Source organism: Triticum aestivum, chromosome 6A, assembly GCF_018294505.1.
Source record: "Triticum aestivum cultivar Chinese Spring chromosome 6A, IWGSC CS RefSeq v2.1, whole genome shotgun sequence".
NCBI lineage: Eukaryota > Viridiplantae > Streptophyta > Magnoliopsida > Poales > Poaceae > Triticum > Triticum aestivum.
The window spans coordinates 594,383,724-594,398,887 of NC_057809.1; the positions used below are offsets into that span (position 1 = coordinate 594,383,724).

At 42.5% G+C, this 15,164-nt stretch overlaps 1 pseudogene; it reads left to right on the forward strand.

The window, feature by feature from the left end:
* Positions 1–2,175: 2,175 nt before the first annotated feature.
* Positions 2,176–3,494, forward strand: LOC123129771 (uncharacterized; annotated as a pseudogene).
* Positions 3,495–15,164: the final 11,670 nt, after the last annotated feature.

Below are 15,164 nucleotides of genomic sequence, written 5' to 3' on the forward strand. Positions count from 1 at the left end.
ATATATGCCGTTTTTTATTAATAGTAATTAATATTTCCATAATTACAAAAGTAATGAAGGATACATGCAAATTTTAAAAATAGTAAGGACGCTATGGACAAGAGCGTCCTGACCTGGACATAGATGCTAACAACGTCCAGTGTGGATGCTGTTTTTGCAAGCATCCATTATCTGGTTTGACTGGCGGCCGCCGCACCCATTTGGTCTCCATCTCCCACCTCCATCTACCCGCCTGCCACGGCCGGCCCTAGCCTCCGCACCCATCTCGTCCCCATCTCCCACCTCCATCTCCTTGCCTACCACGGTCGGCCCTGGCCTCCGGCTGGTCCCCGTTGCTCGCCTTCCCACGGACCGCCTCAGCCTCGGCGTCGCTGCTGACATCCTCACGACCGCCCCAACCTCCGGCTCATCCCCGATGACAGGGTCGAGCCGACAAAATCGGAGGCCCCGTGCGAAATTCTAAAATGGGCCTTATCTCACAAAAAAAGTACTACTTCCTCCGATCCAAACTAATTTGGATTCAAGGGAGTATATGAACTTATGCATATCTTCTTCTGAGAGTTAAATACTCTTTCTTTTATTTCTTCGAACACTTCAAGATGAATCAGGTCCTTCTTACTTATTGTCGGCTGCCGATAACCCTTTCTGCCTTCGTTCCTGGTCCCGCCCTCCTGTTCCTTACTCCTGAAAAGGCCCGGCAGCCTTGAAACGGAACCGCTCGACCCGAGTCCAGAGATTCATGAGCAAGGAAGGCGGACTGGATTATCCCTAACCTGCCGCCTTGATGACCTCCAGCGCCAGATGAAAAGAAGCACGGACGCCTCGTCTCTTCGCTCGTCTCGAGCTTGATCGATCGCTGGATTTCTTTTTAGGGGACGATCGATCGTTGGATGAGGAGTACGTCTCGATCGTGCGCCAGAGTCCAGAGGCAGGCAACAACGGCCCAAAACAAAGACTGAAGAGGCCCATCTACAGATGAGTAGTACTGCTGCATATATGATTTGGGCCCCCTGGAATCGGGGGCCCCGTGCAGGCGCACAGGTTGCACCCCCTTGGGCTCGGGCCTGCCCGACGACCACACCCTCACGGCTACCCCCAACCTCCTCACGGCCAAAGTGGTGGGCCGAGGGCGCCGCCGGGGCTACATCAGCAAGTCGGTCGGAGGTGGTCGTCCCTCTCTCTTCTCTCCACTGCTTCTCTGTACATCGCCCCAACCATTGATTGCATCTTGTTGTAGCTTTACTGATTTCACTTACTACCTAGGCATAGCTGAAAACATTAGATTGTTTGACCTTTATTTATCAGTGTAGATTGTGAAGAATAAATTCAAATGATTGCTTTGATATTTCACCTCAACATTTACTCGCTCCTTTTATGCTGTAACAGGGTTTTGAAATGGATAGAAATGGATGTTTCAGTGATTTGCTATGGGTGCCTCGCAGCCAGCACAAAATATCCAAAACTTGGGAAAATGTGAGTGATTTCGCATGTCATTTGTTAGACTTAGTGGTTAAATAAAGACTAATTGTTGTGTGTATTGATGCAGCCTAACATTTGCTTGAATGTATGGTGTCACCGTGTTGGCATCCCATTTGATCCTCTATGTACATCAGCTTTAGAGAACCTTGGTTTTTATTAGATTGCTAAGATGAGGAAAATCAATGTCGACAAATACTTGATATCGGCATTGGTGGAGCGTTGGCGGCCCGAGACAAATAGTTTTCACCTACCTGTAGGAGAAACAACTATTACGTTGCAAGATGTTAGTTGTTTGTGCAGGTTGCCTATCCATGGTAAACCACTTGTTGGCAAAGCTGATGCACAATGGTCAGAATTAGTTGAGAGGTTGCTTGGGATTCCTGTGGATGAACAACACATGAAACAAAAGAAAAGGCGAAAAGGTGATGATAATATTGTTGTTAGGAATTCACAATACTTTCTAAATTTGGGTAAACTGCGGGAACACTTCCATGTGTTGCCGGATTATCCAGTGGATAGGAGATTCATTGGCATGCTCGAGCACTTGTTCTATATATCCTTGGCTCCATAGTCTTTACTGATACATCTGGAGATGGAGTGCCAGCCATGTATCTCCAATTTATGCAGGATTTAGGACAACAAACAGAGTATAATTGAGGAGCAGCTGCTCTTGCTGTGTTGTATAGACAATTGAGCATGGGTGCTGAGAAGGAGAGACTAGAAATTTCAGGGCCTTTATTGCTGCTACAGTTATGGTCTTGGTCCCGTTTGCCACTTGGTCGCCCTAAAGTTATTTTTGAGAAGCCCAAAGAAGGAGATGAACCTGATGAAGAGGAAAATGAACAGGAAGTACACTTGGATTATAACCCTGTTTTTGGAGCAAAGTGGTGTGCTGCACATGCGTTTGATGTCCCTCACAATGTTGGTTTGTATTCTTGTCACCAAATTTGTTACACATCATTTGTGGTATGACAAACAATTTTAGTAACTTGCAATCAAATATATAGGTACTGAATATTATCGAAATCAGATTGATTTGATTCGAGAAGGTGTAATTGATTGGCAACCATATGATGATCTTCTAGAGCAAATGCCTTTCGAAGTTCATCAAGATTCTGATTGGTGGTTTGCTAGAGTACCGCTCATGCATTTTTGGATTGTGGAGTTCCACTATCCACATAGGGTGATGCGGCAATTTGGATTAATACAACCCATTCCACCTTCTCTTCCACGTGGCGAGGCAGAGGTTCGGAGACTTTGAAAAATTAAGCATTCTGCAGGAAAATCGAATAATTGGGAGTTAGTCCATGTGAATTATGTTCAAGAATACAATCATGTTGAAGCAAGAGTGTGGCCATAGGACATTCACTTTGATGTAGCTAGTTTACCTGAGTACATACATTGGTTCTAGCAAAATGGTATGTACACAATATTATTTTGACTCTCAATGCTTAGGAGGCCTAAATGAACCTATCACATATCCTCGAGATAGCATCGAATGGACCGGCTACATGCCTAGCGGTCCGCCATTGGCTCACATTGTAAGTGTGTGCAAGATTTTAATTATTTCTTTGCAACACATTAACAATCACATGATTTGACATTTGTATTGTCTCTTGTAGAGCCTACGTGAGATAAAGAATGTTGCATGGGGGATCAAATGTGCTACTACTACTGGATGCAAGAAGATAGGAAAATCTATATTGAGGTCTTGTGTAGGAAACCTGATGGATCTGAACTTGGAGCCTAGGCTACGAAGCATGCTCGCTGAGGCTAGATTGCCACTGAATATCGAAGATATCCCATCTGATGATGAGGTGTCAGATATTGCTCACTCACCGAGTCCCCCAAAGGAAAGCAACTCCGATGTATTTAATGAGTGGATTTACTCTGGGAGAGGTTTTACAACATATCTCAAGGTTGAAGAAGCCATAGGAGATGGAGGACGGACAACACAAGATGCAAGTCAAGCTCCCAGTTTTCGGTCAAGGAGTTCTTCACAAGTACTAAATTAGAATGGATCATATGGTGATATGCTATGGCCATCTGCACCGACCTAGAAGTGTAACTGACTAGATGTTTCTTTATTTTTGCTCAACAAAAACAGTTCATGGTTCTGCTTTGTAACATGCCAGACATGGGTTGTAATCCTTTCAAGCTATGTCACTCCTCCTTGGCTCTAAGCTCAATGGAATTTTCCCAGAATACTAGTCATCATATGGTTTTCCTTGTGTCCAAATTTCAACAAATTTTGGACACTTTTTTTTGCCGAAGAAAAGAATGAACGATTCTCTCAATGTGTGACTCCAAATTTGATGAAAACTTCCCAGAATAAATGTCATAATATGGTAGTCCTCGTGTTCAAATTTCATAAAATTATGGACACTTTTTTCACTTTAAATTTTGGCTGAAAACAAAGAATGGACGATTCTCTCAATGTGTGACTCCACATTTGATGAAAATTTCCCAGAATAATAGTCATCATATGTTAGTCGTTGTGTCAAAATTTCATAAAATTCTTGAGACTTTTTTGTTTCAAGTTTTTTGGCCAAATTTTGGCTGGAAATGAAGAGTCTACGATTCTATCAAGCATTACAGAAAGCAAATATAATTAATTTTGGTACACAAAAATTTCAAATGTGCCACTATGAATGCAAATCATAATCCCGTCTGTCATCGACTAGATGATGTGGTTTTCTCTTTACTTGATCTCTTCCCTTTGGATGATGTGTTCTTCCCTTGAGTCGACCTTAATGTGCTCTTCCCTTGATTCGACCTGTTTCCTTTGGATGATGTGTTGTTCCCTTGACTCAACCTCTTTCCTCGACTCAACGATGAGGTATGTCCTTGACTAGATGATGTGCCTAAAGGTAAGACACACAAGTTAAATCAAATGTAAATAAATTTTATACATAATCCAGTACTGGATAATTAACTAGCTTCTATACCTATTTGATTATTGTCTATTGTGGAACGTTGAGCTTGGTGCCCCATTCTCATTCCTTGCATTTCATCCATGTACATCGGAATCCTTTTGTGTTGCCGACGCCCATGAATTATTAACTTCTCATCGGGAATAATAGTAGGACCAGTATATATTGGCCACTCATTTTGGTTACCATAAGGATGAAATTGCCTGGCCCAAGTGTTTGCTAGCAGTTGAGAAGAGTAATACAGATGTACTATTTGATTTTCATTCAGATTCCTATACTTGCAAACAGCAAGCACATGAGCACATGGCACACCAGTCAGGTTCGGCTTTAGGCACTCACAAGATGGAGCAATATTTGGTTGCAAAGTGACCTTGTACTTGAAGTCTCTATGAATAAAAACAACATGATCTCCATGGCATAATGGGACCCTCTCGTTATCAACCTTCACCTCAAATATTCCAACTTCATCACCATATGAAACAACATGCATATGTCCTCCCTTGTCTGCCCTTTTTACCAATAGTTTGTCCACCCGTTCGGACCATTGCTTTCATCCACCAACCAAGTAAAGAGCACTTCGTCTTCTTTCTACAAACCACTCCAAACACTTTGAAAATGTTTCCTCCACAATCGCTGCCACCAGAAGCCTTCGAGAAAGCCTAAACACAATATTTAAGGACTCAGACCCATTGCTTGTCATGATCCCCCAACGGTACCCACCATCCATGCACTGGAATACTTTTTCAGGTTTTCTTGCTCATTTTTGTCTTCCTGCAAATACTTACCGACCTTTCGAAGATATGCTATTGCGTCAGGACAAGTATGTGCAATAGATGGCATGCCCTCCTCAAACTTACAAGGTTTCTTTTTCTTCACTGCCCACTTGAATATTTTCAAAATGTTATCATCCCGATAAGATTTGTATAGGTTCTCTGCGACATGTTGATAGCAAAATCGATGAACACACTCACCAGCATTCTCGTTCCAACCAATGTGTGGCTGCTTAAACACCCATTTGATTGCTTTGTGGCGATCTGAAATGACACACATGAACTTTCCAACACCAATTACCTCCCTCCGAAGCCATCTCATGAACCAACCCCGGTTTGTTGCATCCTCTTTCTCCACAATAGCAAATGCAAGAGGTATTAGCTGGTTATTAGCATCGTATCCACATACCATAGGCAACCTTCCCTTGTACCTTCCTGATAGAAATGATGCATCCACACTTATTACAGGTCGAATGTGAGGAACAACTTCAATACAAGGTCCAAATGCCCAAGCCACACATTGAAACTCTCTATGCCCATCTTGCGCCATGGGTTTTGATAGGAGAGTATACTTTGTACCTAGATTTTTAACTTTGATAGCTTCTAGGAAGGGGACCAGGAGATTGTATGATCCTTCCCAGGTACCAAAAAGTTGTGCTATGGCCTTCTCTCTTCCACGCCATAACTTCTGTATGATGGCTTCACATTTCGGTAACGTTGTCTGACTAATGCCCGGACATTTTTTATACTCAACTCCAAGTCATCCTTTAGTGCTTCACGAATCACATCAGCAATGATAGAGGCTGATAACTAAGAATGGTCAGTTCTATTTGCTAGTGCACGACAAGTATGAGAGTAAGGACACTTTCTTATTTGCCAACATGAACCAATTTTTGTTGGTGTTGCATATAGCCTCCACATGCAACTATCATTTATACACTCCGCTACAAGTTTAGATTGACTACTTGTGCTATACTTTACTTCCAAGTTCATGTTTATGTGAAATTCACCAATTGTAATTTTAAGGTGCTCTTTCGAATCAAAAATCTAAATCTCTGACAATGGACTGGCAAAGTGTTTCTTACATCCAAAAAAGCTTTCATCCGCCGTTGTCTCCCTTAGTACAGAGATGTCACTAAAGGCTCGCACACCATTCTGTCCTGAGCTCCTCATGAATGGAAATGCATTGACAGGATGCACACGCCTTGGTTCTGAATCATCATCCGAACTTTGGCTAGGTGCACCATCAGAATCATGCTCACCATCATCATCATCATCATCAAGTTTTCCAATGAAATCCTCCTCCCAGTCTGTATCCTCTTCATAATATGGGTCATCGGCAATACTTGTTCGCAAATTATTTGTTACATTAGCATGACTCGAAGGTGTAGCATGTGACATGTCGAGATCAGCAGCACGCGTACTAGATTCTGGAAAAGCACCGACAAAGGTTTGCTGTAATGAGGAATGCATTGCACTTTCAAACCTTCGTTTTTGACTTTTAGTTCTTGGGATACTGCTTGCATGTAACATCTCAAATTTTCAATTTGGAATGTTATACACTAGATCATCATTGCATATCATATTTATTGCATTTTGGTTGATCCTAGAAATTTCACGCAACTCAAGGACCCTCGGAGAGAGTTGGGGATTTCGTTATTTTCATATTTGAGTTGTCTCAAATTTTGAAAATAGGATCGTATGATTTTTTTTATTTTATCTTCAATTATTTCTATTACAAAAATATGAGAGAGGGAATAAAATGACTTTCCCAAAATAAAGAAATATTGGTGATTTAATAAAAAAATCAAATAAGATTTTATTTGGTTTTATTTGCTATTTATTTGAATTAGGAAAAATGCGCATTTTTCAAAATTGCATTTAGGCCCCAAATAAATGTTCATCCTGTACGGCTTGATTTTAGAAGCCGGAGAAAATTTATTTCGGGATTTTAGAGTCCGTTTAGTATTCCTTTTGTTCTTTTCCGAGCGTAATTATTAAAAAAAAAGTCTGAACCGACCTTGGGCCGTAACCGGCCAGGACTCCTCCTGGCCGGGCCTTCTTATAAGCGCCCCGAGGCCCCGGCCAAGCCCAGCCGCCGCCCCCGCCCAACCCTAACCCTAGCCGCCGCCGCCGCCCGCCCTCCCGCGCCGCCGCCGCCCGCCGGAGCGCCGCCGACGACGACATCGCCGCCGCCGGAGGTTGTCTCGCCGCCGCCGGTTTCGAAAAACCGTTCAGTTTTCCGACGGTTTTGTTCGTTTTTTTAGTTTCGGTTTTTAAAATAGATCGGTTTTTTCGATTTATTTAATTAGCGAGCGTTCGTTCGTTCGTTCGTTATAATGAACGTTCATCATTTTTATTTTTCTCGGATAAAGCCGCGATTTTTCTGATCGCGATTTCTGATCCGATTTTCGTTTTAGTCTAACTTTTCGCTCGTTTATCGGAATCAGGCGATTCAAGCGCCTGGAGTTTTGTCTCGAAACCCTCTTTCCGTTTAACCAACTCAAACAAGTTTTTGCCACTGTAAAAATTGCCCTAGATCCAGAATAGTAAATGAAGCCTGTTTCTTTTGCCGTTTGTCTTTCATTGCTTCGTTTGTTTTGATTCTTTTTGCCAGCCGGAGTTCTTAAGTTGAACTTTCTGGTTAGATCTCTTATTTGAGTTTTACCTGTGCATTAGTTGAGTATTTATTGTATGATTGTTTGTTTGCGATAGAGTACCCGGAGTGCGCCGCTTGCTACTTTAAATCGCTAGGTTTCTCGAATCATCAGCAAGGCAAGTAACACTTTGATCATGTTTTCCCTCTACCTAGTTTTATTGCATTAGATCAATCCTCACACATTGCATGATTAGGATCTAATTAAATTGTGGGTTTGGGAAGTAGTTGAGGTAGTACCTATTGCCTGTTATTATCAAACCTTTGGGAGTTACTTCTACGTTTGCTTATTATGTCGTGCTATGCTAGTAGACGTGGATTGGGTGAGTGTATCCATGACAGATGTGAGATTGTTAATTAATGGTTTACTTAAGGTGGCAACTTAAATACACATCTGGGTGGATTGAGCCACCTGGGTATTCCAGCGATTGCCTGTTTTTCTTTATGGACCGCCACCCAGGCTAAAAGGGATCATGAGATTATTCATGCTAGAAACTTCCATGTGTAGCCACAAGCTACTATGGGCTCTAGCATAGTTGACTAAGTCATGCGAACTCTTACAGTGGTGGACTAGCAGATGTAGGGGATGTAGGTTGGTACGGTCTACCCGTTCGTAAGGTGCTAGCGCTTTTGAAAGACTATGTCTCGGTCATCCGTTTCTCAAACATCATGTAGTGCGAGAATCCCAACGGAGGAGATCGAGTCTTGTGGGGAAAAGTGTGCAAACCTCTGCAGAGTGTATAAACTAATCATGATTAGCCGTGTCCTTGGTTATGGACATCTTGAGTATCTAGTACCTGGATTATCATGTGAATATCAACATGTTACTCTAAAATTAATTTTGTTGGGTTTTGTTTAATGATGATGCTTAATTGGGATTGAGAATGCTGTCAACCATTCTCAATGTTTAACAACTACCATGATAGTTAAATAAAATTTATTCCTTTGCAGTAGGGAAAAATTGGCTTTATGCAAAACTGTAACCATAGAGCTTTCCACCAGCCAAATATGCATATAGAGTAGTCTATTTCATTCCATTACTCTCTATGTGTTACTTTGCCAGCATATTCCATGTGCCCGTTTCGGGCTGCAACGTTAATTTGCAGACTTTTCAGACGATGATTAAGGAGTTTTAGGTCGTGGTTCTATACTCAGTGATGCCGTTAGAGTTGATGGACTCACTTATCTTCCAAGCCTTCCGTTGTTATCGTTATTAGATGGCCTTAAGCCATATTTATTGTAATAAGTTCTCTTTTGAGACTCTCGATGTAATAAGTGTGTGATTGCTACTCTGTTATAAATCCTTCAAGTACTGTGTGGTGTCAGCATTACTGATCCAGGGATGACACCTGAGCACAGAGATTGGACTGTTTGAGGTCTGGTCGCTACAAGATGATATCAGAGCACACGCTGACTGTAGGACACGACCACTAAGCTAAAGACCTAGATCACTACTCACTCTCTTCTCTTTCTGACTTCTCATCTTTTCTACTCTTTTAGGATGGCGGATGCAAGGAACAAGTTCACTCAACCGGATGAAGATACACCCTTTGGACGTCACTTGAAGGAAGTCACTAGATACCTGAACATAGGAGTACCAAGCTTCACCAGAACCTACAGCGCCACTCTACCTGAAGAAGAGCGCTGGATGATTCAAGTTCAAGTTCCAGGAAGGACGTTCATGCCAGTCACTGAGCCCATAGAGTTTTCTTTTGATGCACCAACTTGGAGTCTAGGAAAGAGCATGGCAGCTCACATCGCCATGGGACGCATTGGAGAAGTCTACCGCAATGATCTCAAGGATACTATCTACCAGATTTGTGGGCGCCGAGATGAGCATTGGGAGATGATCAGCACCAGGAAGGATAGATCAGTTGCTGCTTTTGTCCAGGAGTTAAACCAACACATTCGACGTTAGGAGAACCAGATGTGCGCCGACATGATAGATCTGAAGAAGGCAAGGACAAGAATCAAGGAACTGGAGGAAGAACTCAAGGCTACACGTGAAGATTACGAAGAGGAAATCGAAGTTTTAGTGGAGAAGAATGACAATCTGATCAAGAAGATCGGAATATTTATGGGAGGCCCTACACCAGTAGAAGAAGACGAAGAACCCAAGGAGATTCGCCCGGAAGAGTACATCATCATCGACGACACTGACACGGATCCAGATGATAGCGATGATGACTATGTTGATGAAGCTGGATCAGATATCATGGAGTCTGCAACCGAAGAATATTTCTAGTAGACCACCTCATCAGTAGTAGTAGTCCACCATGTAAATATAGTAGTCCGAGCACTTTTGCGATAGTAGATTGATTGTATGCCCTTGTTTGATTGATTGAATGAAGTGAATTGTTTGCTTTTGCCTCATGTGCATATGGGTAGTGTTTTCTCTTTAGATCCCTCTCTATTCTTAAATCTCATCTTTTCTAAACCCTCATATGCCTCCGAGACGTGACCCCGGATTTACTTTCCCACCGGAGCTCACTCAGTTGATCCAGCAGCAGAACACATTGATGCAGTTGCTAGTCCAGAATTAGAATCAGGAGAACAACAACAACAACCCACCACCACCACCACCTGTTGATCACTTAGCCCGTTTTCTTAGGCTGAATCCGCCGATGTTTTTCAGTAGCACCGAGCCGATAGTGGCAGATGATTGGCTCCGCAAGACAGCTAGAGATTTGACCACAACAGGATGCACGGATGCGAAAAAGGTGAAGTTTACCGCACATCATCTTGAAGGACCCGCAGCATCATGGTGGGAGAATTTCACAGCCACTTTTCCTGTCGACACTGTCACATGGGACCAGTTTCAGCAGGCTTTTTGAACTGCCCATGTTTCAGCAGGAGCTATGGCCATGAAGAAGCGAGAGTTTCGCAACTTGCGCCAAGGAGGACGGACAGTTGGCCAGTATGTGGAGGACTTTAGTAAGCTAGCACGTTATGCCCTAGATGACGTTGCTACGGATGCAGCTAAGCAGGAGAAGTTTTTGGAAGGACTGAATGATGAGTTGAGCATGCAGTTGATGGTAGCAACCTTCAACAACTACCAAGAGTTGGTAGATCGTGCTCTTATGATTGAAGGGAAGCAGTAGCAGATTGAGAATCGCAAGAGGAAGTATGGACAAGGTAAGCACAATTCAGGAGCTCAGCAGAAGCCACATTTTACCCCTAAACCGGGAGGACATTTTCAGCATACCCATGGAGGAGGTAGCTCTCACAATCATAATGGCACCAAGAATGGTAATGGGAATGGAGGAAGTAATGACCAGAACTGCACCAACCCATCGACCCTAGCCAAGAGAGATCTGAGCCAAGTCACTTGCTTTAAGTGCCAGAAGACCGGATACTATGCCAATGAATGTCCTGAATCATAGAATGGAAATGTCAATGGAAGCTCCGGGAAGAAGCCGAACCCTTTCAATGGGGGACAGGTGAACCATGTTAACGTGGAGGAGGTTGAAGAGCAGCCGGATGCAGTAATCCGTAAGTTTTTGGTTAAGTCATTTACTGCATTCGTTCTTTTTGATACTAGTGCATCGCATTCATACATATCAAGGGGATTTGTAGATAAGTATAAACTGCCAACCCTAGCCCTTAGGTCACCCATGTTAGTAACCTCGCCTAGAGCAGAATATATGGCTAGCCTATGGTGTGATCGGTTACCATTAAGGATTGGTAACTACGTATTTCCCCCATACCTAATAGTGTTGGAATCTCAAGGACTGGATGTGATATTAGGCATGGATTGGTTGTCGATGTATGGAGGAAACATCGATTGCGCCAGTAAGTCGATCTTGCTTACCACCCCAGAAGGAAGAAGGATCAAGTATGTATCCCGACATGTGCCAAAGAGGACTCAAGTAAATTGTTTAATAGGAGTTGTGCAGGAGGAAGTACCAGTGGTGAAGGATTTCCCGGATGTATTTCCATAGGAATTGCTAGGCAGCCATCGGATAGAGATATTGAGTTTTTGATTGAGCTTTTGCCAGGCATAGGGCCAATATCAAAGAGACCATATAGGATGCCCGCAAAGGATTTGGTTGAGATTAAGAAGCAGATTAAGGAGTTGCTAGATAAAGGATATATTCGCCCAAGTTCTTCACCTTGGGGATCGCCAGTACTTCTAGTGGAAAAGAAGGATGGATCGTTAAGGATGGTTGTTGATTATCGAGGATTGAATGAAGTAACCATCAAGAACAAGTACCCCCTACCGATGATCAATGATCTGTTTGATCGATTGCAAGGAGCTAAGGTATTTTGCAAGATCGATCTGCGATCAGGATACCACCAGTTGAAGATTCGAGAACAGGATATACCCAAGACAACTTTTACCACCAGGTATGGGCTGTATGAGTATACCGTTATGTCATTTGGTCTGACTAACGCACCAGCATATTTTATGAACATGATGAACAAAGTGTTTATGGAGTTTTTGGATAAGTTCGTCGTAGTGTTCACTGATGATATCCTGGTTTACTCGAAGAATGAAGAGGAGCATAAGGAGCATTTGCGTTTGGTTCTTGGAAAGCTCAGAGAACATCAACTATATGCCAAGTTCATCAAATGTGAGTTTTGGTTGAAGGAAGTTGGATTTCTCGGACACGTTATATCCGGGGAAGGTATAGCAGTAGATCCCACTAAAGTTGATACTGTGACCAAGTGGGAAGCCCCAACAACAGTTGGAGAGATCCGGAGTTTTCTTGGACTCGCTGGATACTACCGGAGGTTTATTGAGAATTTCTCAAAAATTGCGAAGCCTATGACGGAGTTGTTGAAGAAGGATACCAAGTTCAAATGGACTGAGGAATGTGAGGCTAGTTTCCAATAGTTGAAGAAACGTTTGGTTACCTCACCAGTGTTGATTTTACCGGATCAGACCAAGGATTATGAGGTGTATTTGACGCTTCACGTCGAGGACTTGGAGCAGTGATTATGCAGGAAGGAAGAGTTGTTTCATATGCCTCACGACAGCTTAAGCCCCATGAGTTAAATTATGCTACACATGATTTGGAATTAGCAGCCGTAGTGCATGCATTGAAGACTTGGAGATATTTTCTGATTGGAAACCATTGCAAGGTGTACACGGATCATAAGAGTTTGAAGTATATTTTCACACAGAAGGAGTTGAACCTCGGACAAAGGAGATGGTTGGAGCTCATCAAGGATTATGATATGAACTTGCATTATCGCCCCGGAAAGGCTAACGTATTAGCTGACGCGTTAAGCCATAAGAGCCATGTCAACACCCTAATGACGGGAGATTTACCAAGGGAGTTAGCCAAAAATCTTAGAGAGCTATGTTTGGAAATAGTCCCGAAAGGCTATGTAGCAGCATTGGAGATTCAGTCTACTTTGATGGATAAGATCAGAGAAGCTCAAAGGACTGACAAGGAGATTACTTCTATTAAGGAGAAAATGAGCAAAGGAAAAGCTAAGGGATTTTGTGAGGATGAGCACGATACCTTATGGTTTGAAGACCGTGTCTATGTGCCAAATGATTCGGAGATCAGGAAGTTAATTCTACAAGAGGCCCATGATTCACCATATTCGATTCACCTAGGAAATACCAAGATGTTTTTGGATTTGAAGGATATTTTCTGGTGGACCGGAATGAAGAAGGATATTGCGGAATATGTAGCAGTTTGTGATGTATGTCAGAGAGTGAAGGCAGAGCATCAGAAGCCAGCAGGATTGCTACAACCATTGCTGATACCCGAATGGAAGTGGGATAAGCTAGACATGGGTTTTATTACAGGATTGCCCAGAACACGTTCAGGCTATGACTCGATATGGGTTGTAGTCGATCGTTTGACAAAGGTAGCTCATTTCATTCCCGTGAAAACTACCTATACCAGTGCAAAGTTGGCAAAGATATATATGACCAGAATCGTTTGTTTGCATGGAGTTCCAAGGAGCATAGTATTAGATAGAGGAACTCAATTTACCTCAAAGTTCTGGAATCGGTTGCATGAAACTTTGGGTACCAGGCTAGAATTCAGTACAGCTTTCCACCCGCAGACGGGTGGACAGACCGAGAGAGTCAATCAGATTTTGGAGGATATGCTGAGAGCTTGTGCGCTAGATTATGGATCTAGTTGGGACGAGAATTTGCCATATGCAGAGTTCTCTTACAACAACAGTTATCAATCCAGTTTGAAGATGACCCCTTTCGAAGCCTTGTACGGAAGGAGGTGCAGGACCCCATTGTCTTGGGATGAAGTTGGAGACCGCCAGTTGTTTGGACCGGATCTGATAAAGGAGTCTGAATAGAAAGTGAAATTGATTCGCGATAGGCTCAAGGTAGCTCAATCCAGGCAGAAGAGTTATGCAGATTCTAAACACAAGGAGACAATTTACGAAGTCGGAGACCGAGTTTATCTTCGAGTATCACCACTTCGAGGAGTTAAGCGCTTTGGAGTTAAGGAAAAGTTAGCGCCACGTTTTGTAGGCCCATACAAAGTTTTGGAGCGTATGGGAGAAGTAGCCTATAAGTTGGAATTGCCCGAAGGATTGTCAGAAGTTCACGACGTGTTCCACGTATCCCAGTTGAAGAAGTGTCACGCAGAGATGGCTGATATACCGCTGAGAGATACGATACCACTGGAAGCAATTCATTTGGATAGTGATTTGACCTATGAGGAGAAACCAATCAAGATTTTAGAGTATGCCAGTCGAGTCACCCGCGGCAAGGTTATCAAGTTTTGCAAGGTTCAGTGGAGCCACCACACGAAGGATGAAGCCACCTGGGAGCGAGAAGAAGATATGCTGAAGGACCACCCTCACATATTTTCTAGCCAATCCGAATCTCGAGGGCGAGATTCATCTTAAGGGGGGTAGGTTTGTAACATCCCAAATTTTCAATTTGAAATGTTATACACTAGATCATCATTGCATATCATATTTATTGCATTTTGGTTGATCCTAGAAATTTCACACAACTCAAGGACCCTCGGAGAGAGTTGGGGATTTCGTTATTTTCATATTTGAGTTGTCTCAAATTTTGAAAATAGGATCGTTTGATTTTATTTATTTTATCTTCAATTATTTCTATTACAAAAATATTAGAGAGGGAATAAAATGACTTTTCCAAAATAAAGAAATATTGGTGATTAATAAAAAAATCAAATAAGATTTTATTTGGTTTTATTTGCTATTTATTTGAATTAGGAAAAATGCACATTTTTCAAAATTGCATTTAGGCCCCAAATAAATGTTCATCCTGTACGGCTCGATTTTAGAAGCCGGAGAAAATTTATTTCGGGATTTTTAGAGTCCGTTTAGTATTTCTTTTGTTCTTTTCCGAGCGTAATTATTAAA